At 63.2% G+C, this 12,500-nt stretch overlaps 2 non-coding genes across 2 annotated transcripts; both read right to left on the bottom strand.

Annotated features, from left to right (window-relative positions):
* Window positions 1-3,786: 3,786 nt before the first annotated feature.
* On the bottom strand, window positions 3,787-3,905 carry LOC131872771 (5S ribosomal RNA). Its single transcript, XR_009370858.1, has one exon. It is a non-coding gene; the product is annotated as a 5S ribosomal RNA (ribosomal RNA).
* Window positions 3,906-11,713: 7,808 nt separating this feature from the next.
* LOC131872766 (5S ribosomal RNA) lies at window positions 11,714-11,832 on the bottom strand. The gene has a single exon (XR_009370853.1). It is a non-coding gene; the product is annotated as a 5S ribosomal RNA (ribosomal RNA).
* Between the last annotated feature and the right edge of the window lie 668 nt (window positions 11,833-12,500).

Here is a 12,500-nt window from a genome sequence, read left to right as displayed (position 1 = left end):
ACCTGGGAGCGCTCCGATGTGTGCTCCAAGGTGCGGCGTGCACGAAGTCGGACCCCGGTTTGCCCCGGGTGCGCACCTCGCGTGCACCTTGGTGCGCACACCTTGGCTGGGTTGCGCGCCCTGGTGGGCACCATGGTGCGCACCAAGGAGCGCTCCGAAGTGTGCTCCAAGGTGCGGCGTGCACGAAGTCGGAGCCCGGTTTGCCCCGGGTGCGCACCTCGCGTGCACCTTCGCCGCGGTGGGCACCATGGCGTGCACGAAGTCGGAGCCCGGTTTGCCCCGGGTGCGCACCTCGCGTGCACCTTCGCCGGGGTGGGCACCTTGGTGTGCAGACCTTGGCTGGGTTGCGCGCCCTGGTGGGCACCATGGTGCGCACCAAGGAGCGCTCCGAAGTGTGCTCCAAGGTGCGGCCTGCACGAAGTCGGAGCCCGGTTTGCCCCGGGTGTGCACCTCGGGTGGGCACCTTGGTGCGCATGCCTTGCCTGGGCTGCGCACCAGGGCGGGCTCAAGATGGCACCCGCGTTCCTTTTTTTTCACTATCTTTCAAAACGGAAATTTTAAAATCTCATTTTTTTTTGCCTTTTTCTGGAAATTAGTGAAGGCAGCGCATCAAAGGTGCGCACCTCGCTGCCCACCACGGTGCGCAACGCCGGTGGGCACCCGGGAGTGCTTCGAAGTGTGCTCCAAGGTGCTGCGTGCACGTTGTCGGAGCCCGGTTTGCCCCGGGTGCGCACCTCGCGTGCACCTTCGTCGGGGTGGGCACCTTGGCTGGGTTTGCCCCGGCTGCGCTCCGAAGCGGGGTTATTGGAGCGCCGCCTCTTTTTTTGTCGGAGCGTTTGGTGGGGTTTCTCGCATTGGCTCTTCCGAGGCCCGGTTGCCACCCTGGCGCGCACGAAGTCGGAAGTAGGGTTAATTGCCCGGGTGCGCACCTTTGCCAGGGTGGGCACCTTACCTGGGCTGCGCACCAGGGCGGGCTCAAGATGGCACGCGCGTTCCGTTTTTTTCACTATCTTTCAAAACGGAAATTTTAAAATCTCCTTTTTTTTTTGCCTTTTCTGGAAATTAGTGAAGGCAGCGCATCAAAGGTGCGCACCTCGCTGCCCACCTTGGTGTGCTCTGAGGTGCGCACCCGGGAGCGCTACGAAGTGTGCTCCAAGGTGCGGCGTGCACGTTGTCGGAGCCCGGTTTGCCCCGGGTGCGCACCTCGCCTGCACCTTGGCCGGGGTGGGCACCTTGGCTGGGTTTGCCCAGGGTGCGCTCCGAAGCGGGGTTACTGGAGCGCCCCCTCTTTTTTTGTCAGAGCGTTTGGTGGGGTTTATTGGCTCTTCCCAGGCCCGGTTGTTGGGTGCGCTCCCACCCTGGCGCGCGCGAAGTTGGAAGTTGGGTTAATTGCCCGGGCGCGCACCTTCGCCAGGGTGGGCACCTTGGTGCGCACACCTTGGCTGGGCTGCGCACCAGGGCGGGCTCAAGATGGCACCAGCATTCCCTTTTTCTCACTATCTTTCAAAACGGAAATTTTAAAATCTCGTTTTTTTTTTGCCTTTTATGGAAATTAGTGAAGGCATCGCATCAAAGGTGCGCACCTCGCTGCCCACCTTGGTGTGCTCCGAGGTGCCCACCACGGTGCGCAACGCCGGTGCGAACCCGGGAGCGCCCCGATGTGTGCTCCAAGGTGCGGCGTGCACGAAGTCGGACCCCGGTTTGCCCCGGGTGCGCACCTCGCGTGCACCTTGGTGCGCACACCTTGGCTGGGTTGCGCGGCCTGGTGGGCACCATGGTGCGCACCAAGGAGCGCTCCGAAGTGTGCTCCAAGGTGCGGCGTGCACGAAGTCGGAGCCCGGTTTGCCCCGGGTACGCACCTCGCGTGCACCTTCGCCGGGGTGGGCACCTCGGCTGGGTTGCGCGCCCTGGTGCGCACACAAGGAGCGCTCCGAAGTGTGCTCCAAGGTGCGGCGTGCACGAAGTCGGAGCCCGGTTTGCCCCGGGTGCGCACCTTCGCCGCGGTGCGCACCATGGCGTGCACGAAGTCGGAGCCCGGTTTGCCCCGGGTGCGCACCTCGCGTGCACCTTCGGCGGGGTTGCGCGCCCTGGTGGGCACCATGGTGCGCACCAAGGAGCGCTCCGAAGTGTGCTCCAAGGTGCGGCGTGCACGAAGTCGGAGCCCGGTTTGCCCCGGGTGCGCACCTCGCGTGCACCTTCGGCGGGGTTGCGCGCCCTGGTGGGCACCATGGTGCGCACCAAGGAGCGCTCCGAAGTGTGCTCCAAGGTGCGGCGTGCACGAAGTCGGAGCCCGGTTTGCCCCGGGTGCGCACCTCGCGTGCACCTTCGCCGCGGTGGGCACCATGGCGTGCACGAAGTCGGAGCCCGGTTTGCCCCGGGTGCGCACCTCGCGTGCACCTTCGCCGGGGTGGGCACCTCGGCTGGGTTGCGCGCCCTGGTGCGCACCAAGGAGCGCTCCGAAGTGTGCTCCAAGGTGCGGCGTGCACGAAGTCGGAGCCCGGTTTGCCCCGGGTGCGCACCTCGCGTGCACCTTCGCCAGGGTGGGCACCTCGGTGCGCACACCTTCTCAATGTTTTCTTGCCTTTTCTGGAAATTGGTGAAGGCAGCGCATCAAAGGTGCGCACCTCGGTGTGCTCCGAGGTGCGAACCCGAGAGCGCTCCGAGGTGCCCACGAAGTCGAAAGTCGGGTTAATTGCATTGTTTTCCCCCGGGTGCGCTCCGAGGTGCGCAACATCGGCGCGCACCAAGGAGGGCTCCGAAGTGTGCTCCAAGGTGCGCACGATGGCGTGCACCTCTGGTGCGCACGATTCGGAGCTCGGTTTGACCGGGGTGCGCACACCTTGGCTGGGTTGCGCACCTTTTGTGCGCTCCAAGGTGCGCACGAAGTCGGAGCTCGGTTTGCCCCGGGTGCGCACCTTCGCCAGGGTGCGCACCTTGATGCGCACGCCTTGGCTGGGCTGCGCACCTTGGTGGGCGCCATGGTGCGCACCTTTCGTGCGCTCCAAGGTGCGCACGAAGTCGGAGCTCGGTTTGCCCCGGGTGCGCACCTTGGTGGGCGCCATGGTGCACTCCGAGGTGCCCAAGATTGGTGCGCACCAAGGAGCGCTCCGAAGTGCGCTCCAAGGTGCGCGCGAAGTCGAAAGTTGGGTTAATTGTCCGGTTTGCCTCGGGTGCGCACCTTGCGTGCACCTTCGCCAGGGTGGGCGCCTTGGTGCGCACACCTTGGCTGGGCTGCGCACACCTTGGCACCCGCGTTTCCTTCATTTTAAATTTTTTTTTTTTACAATCTCTCAAGTGGGAAATTCTATAATCTCAACTTTTTTTGCCTTTTCAGGAAACTTTTGAATGGAGCGCATCATTGGTGCGCTCCGAAGTGTGCTCCAAAGCTCTCTCCAGCTGCGTGCACCTGCCCCGGCCGCGCACCCCGGCCCCGCCCAGCTTCGCTCACCTGTCCCGGGCGTCTGGTGCGGAACCTTAGAGTAAGAAACATCACCGTGCACCTTGGCCAACGTGCGCGACTCGACCGAGCGCGCACTGGCCGAGGTGCACACCGATTTCACCTGGGTGCGCGCAGCAGCACCTCGGGCGCACCGGGGTGCGCGCACAACGCCCGGGTTGCACCGTGGCCTGTGTGCTCGGGGCGCCTCGGGTGCGCGCTCGGTGTCGCCCCCCAGCGCGCGCGGTAGTGCGGGCAGCGCACCCCGGCCCGGCCCGGCCCCGACGAGAACGCAAACGGGCAAAAGGTTTATTCAAATAGCATTGCGACGCCCGGCGAAAAACTAAAAAAGGGTGCAACACCGGGACTTCCCGGGAGGTCACCCATCCCAGTACTACTCCGGCCCAAGCGCGCTTAACTGCGGAGTTCTGATGGGATCCGGTGCACTAACGCTGGTATGATCGCACCCGTTATGAGCTTGTCGCAGTGTGTACTTAGCAAACCGCGACCCACGTGCGAATCCACCCCGGCCACCCACCCCCGTCGAGGTGCACACCCTCCCTCGCGAAGTGCGCCCCGTTCGCCAAGTGTGAGCCCTGCCCGGGTGCGCGCACCTTGCTAGGGCGTCGGGTGTGCACCCGGCCCGGCCTACGTGCGTGCACCTGGAGGGGGCGTCGTGTGCGTGCAGTGTCCCGTCTGCAACGCGGTGCCCACACACCACCTCGGGCGCAACGACCTGCGCTCACATGTGGGCCGAGTGCACCTTGGTGCATGTTCGGGGCGCCTCGGGTGCACGCTCGATCTTGCCCCGGTGCACCAAGGCGCTCGGTTTGCCCCGGGTGCGCACTTGGTGCAAGGTGGGCACCCAAAATAGGGATCAAGCACCAAAACACAAGTTTCGGGATGCAAAATGGGACCCAAGGACCACAAATGCGTTCCAAGACCCATGATGGGTCCACGAGAACAAAAATGTGTTCCGAGACTTAATAAACAAATATTGGGTTTTAGGAGAAGAAACATGCTCTGATGCCCAAAACGAGAATCGACCCCGAAAAGGCCACAGGCCAAAAGTGGGATGCGAGACAAAAAAAAATGGGACCCGAGGACCAAAATTGGGTTCCCAGGTCGAAGACAGGGCAACCGGACAAGAAACGACCTCTAAGGCTCGAAATGAGTCCCGACGACTAAAACTTGACAAGAAGCACCCATCAGGCACCCAACTCGACACCCATGGGATGCCGACCCACCCGGGCTTCCACCTAGCACACCTTGGCACCCACCCACCCTCGCACCCAACCTCGCACCCAACTTAGCACCTTTGAACCCACATTGGCACTCACCCTGACCCTGGCACCTTGGAACCCACATTGGCACTCACCTTGACCCTGGCACCCACCTTTGCACTCACCTTGGGACCCACCCTGGCTCCCACCTCGGCACCCACCCAGACACCCACCTTGGTTCCTTGGCACCCACCTTGGATCCTTGGCACCCACCCCGACACCCACCTTGGCACGCAACTTGGCTACTTGCCACCCACCTTGGCTCCTTGACGCCCACCCCGACAACCACCCCCGTGACCTACCCTGGCTAGGGTTGGTGCACACCCACCCTGGTGCCCACCTTGGCACCCACCCTATGACCCACCTTGGCACGCACCTTAGTACCCACCCCGTTACCCACCCTAGGACCCACCCCGTGACCCACCTTGGCCAGGGTGGGTGCCTTGGTGCGCACAACTTGCCTGGGCTGCACACCAGGGCGGGCTCAAGATGGCACCCGCGTTCCGTTTTTTTCACTATCTTTCAAAACGGAAATTTTAAAATCTCATTTTTTTCTTTTTTTTGCCTTTTCTGGAAATTAGTGAAGGCAGCGCATCAAAGGTGCGCAATGCTGGTGCGAACCCGGGAGCGCTCCGATGTGTGCTCCAAGGTGCGGCGTGCACGAAGTCCGAGCCCGGTTTGCCCCGGGTGCGCACCTCGCGTGCACCTTCGCCGGGGTGAGCACCTTGGCTGGGTTGCGCGCCCTGGTGCGTACCAAGGAGCGCTCTGAAGTGTGCTCCAAGGTGCGGCGTGCACGAAGTCGGAGCCCGGTTTGCCCCGGGTGTGCACCTCGGGTGCGCACCTCGCGTGCACCTTCGCTGCGGTGGGCACCTTGGCTGGGTTGCGCGCCTTGGTGGGCACCATGCAGTGCACGAAGTCGGAGCCCGGTTTGCCCCGGGCGCGCACCTCCGCCAGGGTGGGCACCTTGGTGCGCACAACTTGCCTGGGCTGCGCATCAGGAAGGGCTCAAGATGGCACCCGCGTTCCGTTTTTTTCACTATCTTTCAGAACGGAAATTTTAAAATATCGTTTTTTTTTGCCTTTTCTGGAAATTAGTGAAGGCAGCGCATCAAAGGTGCGCAACGCTGGTGCGAACCTGGGAGCGCTCCGATGTGTGCTCCAAGGTGCGGCGTGCACGAAGTCGGAGCCCGGTTTGCCTCGGGTGCGCCCTGGTGGGCACCATGGTGCGCACCAAGGAGCGCTCCGAAGTGTGCTCCAAGGTGCGGCCTGCACGAAGTCGGAGCCCGGTTTGCCCCGGGTGTGCACCTCGGGTGGGCACCTTGGTGCGCATGCCTTGCCTGGGCTGCGCACCAGGGCGGGCTCAAGATGGCACCCGCGTTCCTTTTTTTTCACTATCTTTCAAAACGGAAATTTTAAAATCTCATTTTTTTTTGCCTTTTTCTGGAAATTAGTGAAGGCAGCGCATCAAAGGTGCGCACCTCGCTGCCCACCACGGTGCGCAACGCCGGTGGGCACCCGGGAGTGCTTCGAAGTGTGCTCCAAGGTGCTGCGTGCACGTTGTCGGAGCCCGGTTTGCCCCGGGTGCGCACCTCGCGTGCACCTTCGTCGGGGTGGGCACCTTGGCTTGGTTTGCCCCGGCTGCGCTCCGAAGCGGGGTTATTGGAGCGCCGCCTCTTTTTTTGTCGGAGCGTTTGGTGGGGTTTCTCGCATTGGCTCTTCCGAGGCCCGGTTGCCACCCTGGCGCGCACGAAGTCGGAAGTAGGGTTAATTGCCCGGGTGCGCACCTTTGCCAGGGTGGCACCTTACCTGGGCTGCGCACCAGGGCGGGCTCAAGATGGCACGCGCGTTCCGTTTTTTTCACTATCTTTCAAAACGGAAATTTTAAAATCTCCTTTTTTTTTTGCCTTTTCTGGAAATTAGTGAAGGCAGCGCATCAAAGGTGCGCACCTCGCTGCCCACCTTGGTGTGCTCTGAGGTGCGCACCCGGGAGCGCTACGAAGTGTGCTCCAAGGTGCGGCGTGCACGTTGTCGGAGCCCGGTTTGCCCCGGGTGCGCACCTCGCCTGCACCTTGGCCGGGGTGGGCACCTTGGCTGGGTTTGCCCAGGGTGCGCTCCGAAGCGGGGTTACTGGAGCGCCCCCTCTTTTTTTGTCAGAGAGTTTGGTGGGGTTTCTCGCATTGGCTCTTCCCAGGCCCGGTTGTTGGGTGCGCTCCCACCCTGGCGCGCGCGAAGTTGGAAGTTGGGTTAATTGCCCGGGCGCGCACCTTCGCCAGGGTGGGCACCTTGGTGCGCAAACCTTGGCTGGGCTGCGCACCAGGGCGGGCTCAAGATGGCACCAGCATTCCCTTTTTCTCACTATCTTTCAAAACGGAAATTTTAAAATCTCGTTTTTTTTTTGCCTTTTATGGAAATTAGTGAAGGCATCGCATCAAAGGTGCGCACCTCGCTGCCCACCTTGGTGTGCTCCGAGGTGCCCACCACGGTGCGCAACGCCGGTGCGAACCCGGGAGCGCCCCGATGTGTGCTCCAAGGTGCGGCGTGCACGAAGTCGGACCCCGGTTTGCCCCGGGTGCGCACCTCGCGTGCACCTTGGTGCGCACACCTTGGCTGGGTTGCGCGGCCTGGTGGGCACCATGGTGCGCACCAAGGAGCGCTCCGAAGTGTGCTCCAAGGTGCGGCGTGCACGAAGTCGGAGCCCGGTTTGCCCCGGGTGCGCACCTTCGCCGCGGTGGGCACCATGGCGTGCACGAAGTCGGAGCCCGGTTTGCCCCGGGTGCGCACCTCGCGTGCACCTTCGCCGGGGTGGGCACCTCGGCTGGGTTGCGCGCCCTGGTGCGCACCAAGGAGCGCTCTGAAGTGTGCTCCAAGGTGCGGCGTGCACGAAGTCGGAGCCCGGTTTGCCCCGGGTGTGCACCTCGCGTGCACCTTCGCTGCGGTGGGCACCTTGGCTGGGTTGCGCGCCTTGGTGGGCACCATGCAGTGCACGAAGTCGGAGCCCGGTTTGCCCCGGGCGCGCACCTCCGCCAGGGTGGGCACCTTGGTGCGCACAACTTGCCTGGGCTGCGCACCAGGAAGGGCTCAAGATGGCACCCGCGTTCCGTTTTTTTCACTATCTTTCAGAACGGAAATTTTAAAATATCGTTTTTTTTTGCCTTTTCTGGAAATTAGTGAAGGCAGCGCATCAAAGGTGCGCAACGCTGGTGCGAACCTGGGAGCGCTCCGATGTGTGCTCCAAGGTGCGGCGTGCACGAAGTCGGACCCCGGTTTGCCCCGGGTGCGCACCTCGCGTGCACCTTGGTGCGCACACCTTGGCTGGGTTGCGCGCCCTGGTGGGCACCATGGTGCGCACCAAGGAGCGCTCCGAAGTGTGCTCCAAGGTGCGGCGTGCACGAAGTCGGAGCCCGGTTTGCCCCGGGTGCGCACCTCGCGTGCACCTTCGCCGCGGTGGGCACCATGGCGTGCACGAAGTCGGAGCCCGGTTTGCCCCGGGTGCGCACCTCGCGTGCACCTTCGCCGGGGTGGGCACCTTGGTGTGCAGACCTTGGCTGGGTTGCGCGCCCTGGTGGGCACCATGGTGCGCACCAAGGAGCGCTCCGAAGTGTGCTCCAAGGTGCGGCCTGCACGAAGTCGGAGCCCGGTTTGCCCCGGGTGTGCACCTCGGGTGGGCACCTTGGTGCGCATGCCTTGCCTGGGCTGCGCACCAGGGCGGGCTCAAGATGGCACCCGCGTTCCTTTTTTTTCACTATCTTTCAAAACGGAAATTTTAAAATCTCATTTTTTTTTGCCTTTTTCTGGAAATTAGTGAAGGCAGCGCATCAAAGGTGCGCACCTCGCTGCCCACCACGGTGCGCAACGCCGGTGGGCACCCGGGAGTGCTTCGAAGTGTGCTCCAAGGTGCTGCGTGCACGTTGTCGGAGCCCGGTTTGCCCCGGGTGCGCACCTCGCGTGCACCTTCGTCGGGGTGGGCACCTTGGCTGGGTTTGCCCCGGCTGCGCTCCGAAGCGGGGTTATTGGAGCGCCGCCTCTTTTTTTGTCGGAGCGTTTGGTGGGGTTTCTCGCATTGGCTCTTCCGAGGCCCGGTTGCCACCCTGGCGCGCACGAAGTCGGAAGTAGGGTTAATTGCCCGGGTGCGCACCTTTGCCAGGGTGGGCACCTTACCTGGGCTGCGCACCAGGGCGGGCTCAAGATGGCACGCGCGTTCCGTTTTTTTCACTATCTTTCAAAACGGAAATTTTAAAATCTCCTTTTTTTTTTGCCTTTTCTGGAAATTAGTGAAGGCAGCGCATCAAAGGTGCGCACCTCGCTGCCCACCTTGGTGTGCTCTGAGGTGCGCACCCGGGAGCGCTACGAAGTGTGCTCCAAGGTGCGGCGTGCACGTTGTCGGAGCCCGGTTTGCCCCGGGTGCGCACCTCGCCTGCACCTTGGCCGGGGTGGGCACCTTGGCTGGGTTTGCCCAGGGTGCGCTCCGAAGCGGGGTTACTGGAGCGCCCCCTCTTTTTTTGTCAGAGCGTTTGGTGGGGTTTCTCGCATTGGCTCTTCCCAGGCCCGGTTGTTGGGTGCGCTCCCACCCTGGCGCGCGCGAAGTTGGAAGTTGGGTTAATTGCCCGGGCGCGCACCTTCGCCAGGGTGGGCACCTTGGTGCGCACACCTTGGCTGGGCTGCGCACCAGGGCGGGCTCAAGATGGCACCAGCATTCCCTTTTTCTCACTATCTTTCAAAACGGAAATTTTAAAATCTCGTTTTTTTTTTGCCTTTTATGGAAATTAGTGAAGGCATCGCATCAAAGGTGCGCACCTCGCTGCCCACCTTGGTGTGCTCCGAGGTGCCCACCACGGTGCGCAACGCCGGTGCGAACCCGGGAGCGCCCCGATGTGTGCTCCAAGGTGCGGCGTGCACGAAGTCGGACCCCGGTTTGCCCCGGGTGCGCACCTCGCGTGCACCTTGGTGCGCACACCTTGGCTGGGTTGCGCGGCCTGGTGGGCACCATGGTGCGCACCAAGGAGCGCTCCGAAGTGTGCTCCAAGGTGCGGCGTGCACGAAGTCGGAGCCCGGTTTGCCCCGGGTACGCACCTCGCGTGCACCTTCGCCGGGGTGGGCACCTCGGCTGGGTTGCGCGCCCTGGTGCGCACCAAGGAGCGCTCCGAAGTGTGCTCCAAGGTGCGGCGTGCACGAAGTCGGAGCCCGGTTTGCCCCGGGTGCGCACCTTCGCCGCGGTGCGCACCATGGCGTGCACGAAGTCGGAGCCCGGTTTGCCCCGGGTGCGCACCTCGCGTGCACCTTCGGCGGGGTTGCGCGCCCTGGTGGGCACCATGGTGCGCACCAAGGAGCGCTCCGAAGTGTGCTCCAAGGTGCGGCGTGCACGAAGTCGGAGCCCGGTTTGCCCCGGGTGCGCACCTCGCGTGCACCTTCGGCGGGGTTGCGCGCCCTGGTGGGCACCATGGTGCGCACCAAGGAGCGCTCCGAAGTGTGCTCCAAGGTGCGGCGTGCACGAAGTCGGAGCCCGGTTTGCCCCGGGTGCGCACCTCGCGTGCACCTTCGCCGCGGTGGGCACCATGGCGTGCACGAAGTCGGAGCCCGGTTTGCCCCGGGTGCGCACCTCGCGTGCACCTTCGCCGGGGTGGGCACCTCGGCTGGGTTGCGCGCCCTGGTGCGCACCAAGGAGCGCTCCGAAGTGTGCTCCAAGGTGCGGCGTGCACGAAGTCGGAGCCCGGTTTGCCCCGGGTGCGCACCTCGCGTGCACCTTCGCCAGGGTGGGCACCTCGGTGCGCACACCTTCTCAATGTTTTCTTGCCTTTTCTGGAAATTGGTGAAGGCAGCGCATCAAAGGTGCGCACCTCGGTGTGCTCCGAGGTGCGAACCCGAGAGCGCTCCGAGGTGCCCACGAAGTCGAAAGTCGGGTTAATTGCATTGTTTTCCCCGGGTGCGCTCCGAGGTGCGCAACATCGGCGCGCACCAAGGAGGGCTCCGAAGTGTGCTCCAAGGTGCGCACGATGGCGTGCACCTCTGGTGCGCACGATTCGGAGCTCGGTTTGACCGGGGTGCGCACACCTTGGCTGGGTTGCGCACCTTTTGTGCGCTCCAAGGTGCGCACGAAGTCGGAGCTCGGTTTGCCCCGGGTGCGCACCTTCGCCAGGGTGCGCACCTTGATGCGCACTAGCCTTGGCTGGGCTGCGCACCTTGGTGGGCGCCATGGTGCGCACCTTTCGTGCGCTCCAAGGTGCGCACGAAGTCGGAGCTCGGTTTGCCCCGGGTGCGCACCTTGGTGGGCGCCATGGTGCACTCCGAGGTGCCCAAGATTGGTGCGCACCAAGGAGCGCTCCGAAGTGCGCTCCAAGGTGCGCGCGAAGTCGAAAGTTGGGTTAATTGTCCGGTTTGCCTCGGGTGCGCACCTTGCGTGCACCTTCGCCAGGGTGGGCGCCTTGGTGCGCACACCTTGGCTGGGCTGCGCACACCTTGGCACCCGCGTTTCCTTCATTTTAAATTTTTTTTTTTTACAATCTCTCAAGTGGGAAATTCTATAATCTCAACTTTTTTTGCCTTTTCAGGAAACTTTTGAATGGAGCGCATCATTGGTGCGCTCCGAAGTGTGCTCCAAAGCTCTCTCCAGCTGCGTGCACCTGCCCCGGCCGCGCACCCGGCCCCGCCCAGCTTCGCTCACCTGTCCCGGGCGTCTGGTGCGGAACCTTAGAGTAAGAAACATCACCGTGCACCTTGGCCAACGTGCGCGACTCGACCGAGCGCGCACTGGCCGAGGTGCACACCGATTTCACCTGGGTGCGCGCGCAGCACCTCGGGCGCACCGGGGTGCGCGCACAACGCCCGGGTTGCACCGTGGCCTGTGTGCTCGGGGCGCCTCGGGTGCGCGCTCGGTGTCGCCCCCAGCGCGCGCGGTAGTGCGGGCAGCGCACCCCGGCCCGGCCCGGCCCCGACGAGAACGCAAACGGGCAAAAGGTTTATTCAAATAGCATTGCGACGCCCGGCGAAAAACTAAAAAAGGGTGCAACACCGGGACTTCCCGGGAGGTCACCCATCCCAGTACTACTCCGGCCCAAGCGCGCTTAACTGCGGAGTTCTGATGGGATCCGGTGCACTAACGCTGGTATGATCGCACCCGTTATGAGCTTGTCGCAGTGTGTACTTAGCAAACCGCGACCCACGTGCGAATCCACCCCGGCCACCCACCCCCGTCGAGGTGCACACCCTCCCTCGCGAAGTGCGCCCCGTTCGCCAAGTGTGAGCCCTGCCCGGGTGCGCGCACCTTGCTAGGGCGTCGGGTGTGCACCCGGCCCGGCCTACGTGCGTGCACCTGGAGGGGGCGTCGTGTGCGTGCAGTGTCCCGTCTGCAACGCGGTGCCCACACACCACCTCGGGCGCAACGACCTGCGCTCACATGTGGGCCGAGTGCACCTTGGTGCATGTTCGGGGCGCCTCGGGTGCACGCTCGATCTTGCCCCGGTGCACCAAGGCGCTCGGTTTGCCCCGGGTGCGCACTTGGTGCAAGGTGGGCACCCAAAATAGGGATCAAGCACCAAAACACAAGTTTCGGGATGCAAAATGGGACCCAAGGACCACAAATGCGTTCCAAGACCCATGATGGGTCCACGAGAACAAAAATGTGTTCCGAGACTTAATAAACAAATATTGGGTTTTAGGAGAAGAAACATGCTCTGATGCCCAAAACGAGAATCGACCCCGAAAAGGCCACAGGCCAAAAGTGGGATGCGAGACAAAAAAAAATGGGACCCGAGGACCAAAATTGGGTTCCCAGGTCGAAGACAGGG

Source organism: Cryptomeria japonica, unplaced genomic scaffold, assembly GCF_030272615.1.
Source record: "Cryptomeria japonica unplaced genomic scaffold, Sugi_1.0 HiC_scaffold_764, whole genome shotgun sequence".
Taxonomy (NCBI): domain Eukaryota; kingdom Viridiplantae; phylum Streptophyta; class Pinopsida; order Cupressales; family Cupressaceae; genus Cryptomeria; species Cryptomeria japonica.
Note: the sequence above shows the minus strand (reverse complement) of the source record. Positions and strands in the feature narration are given on the sequence as shown.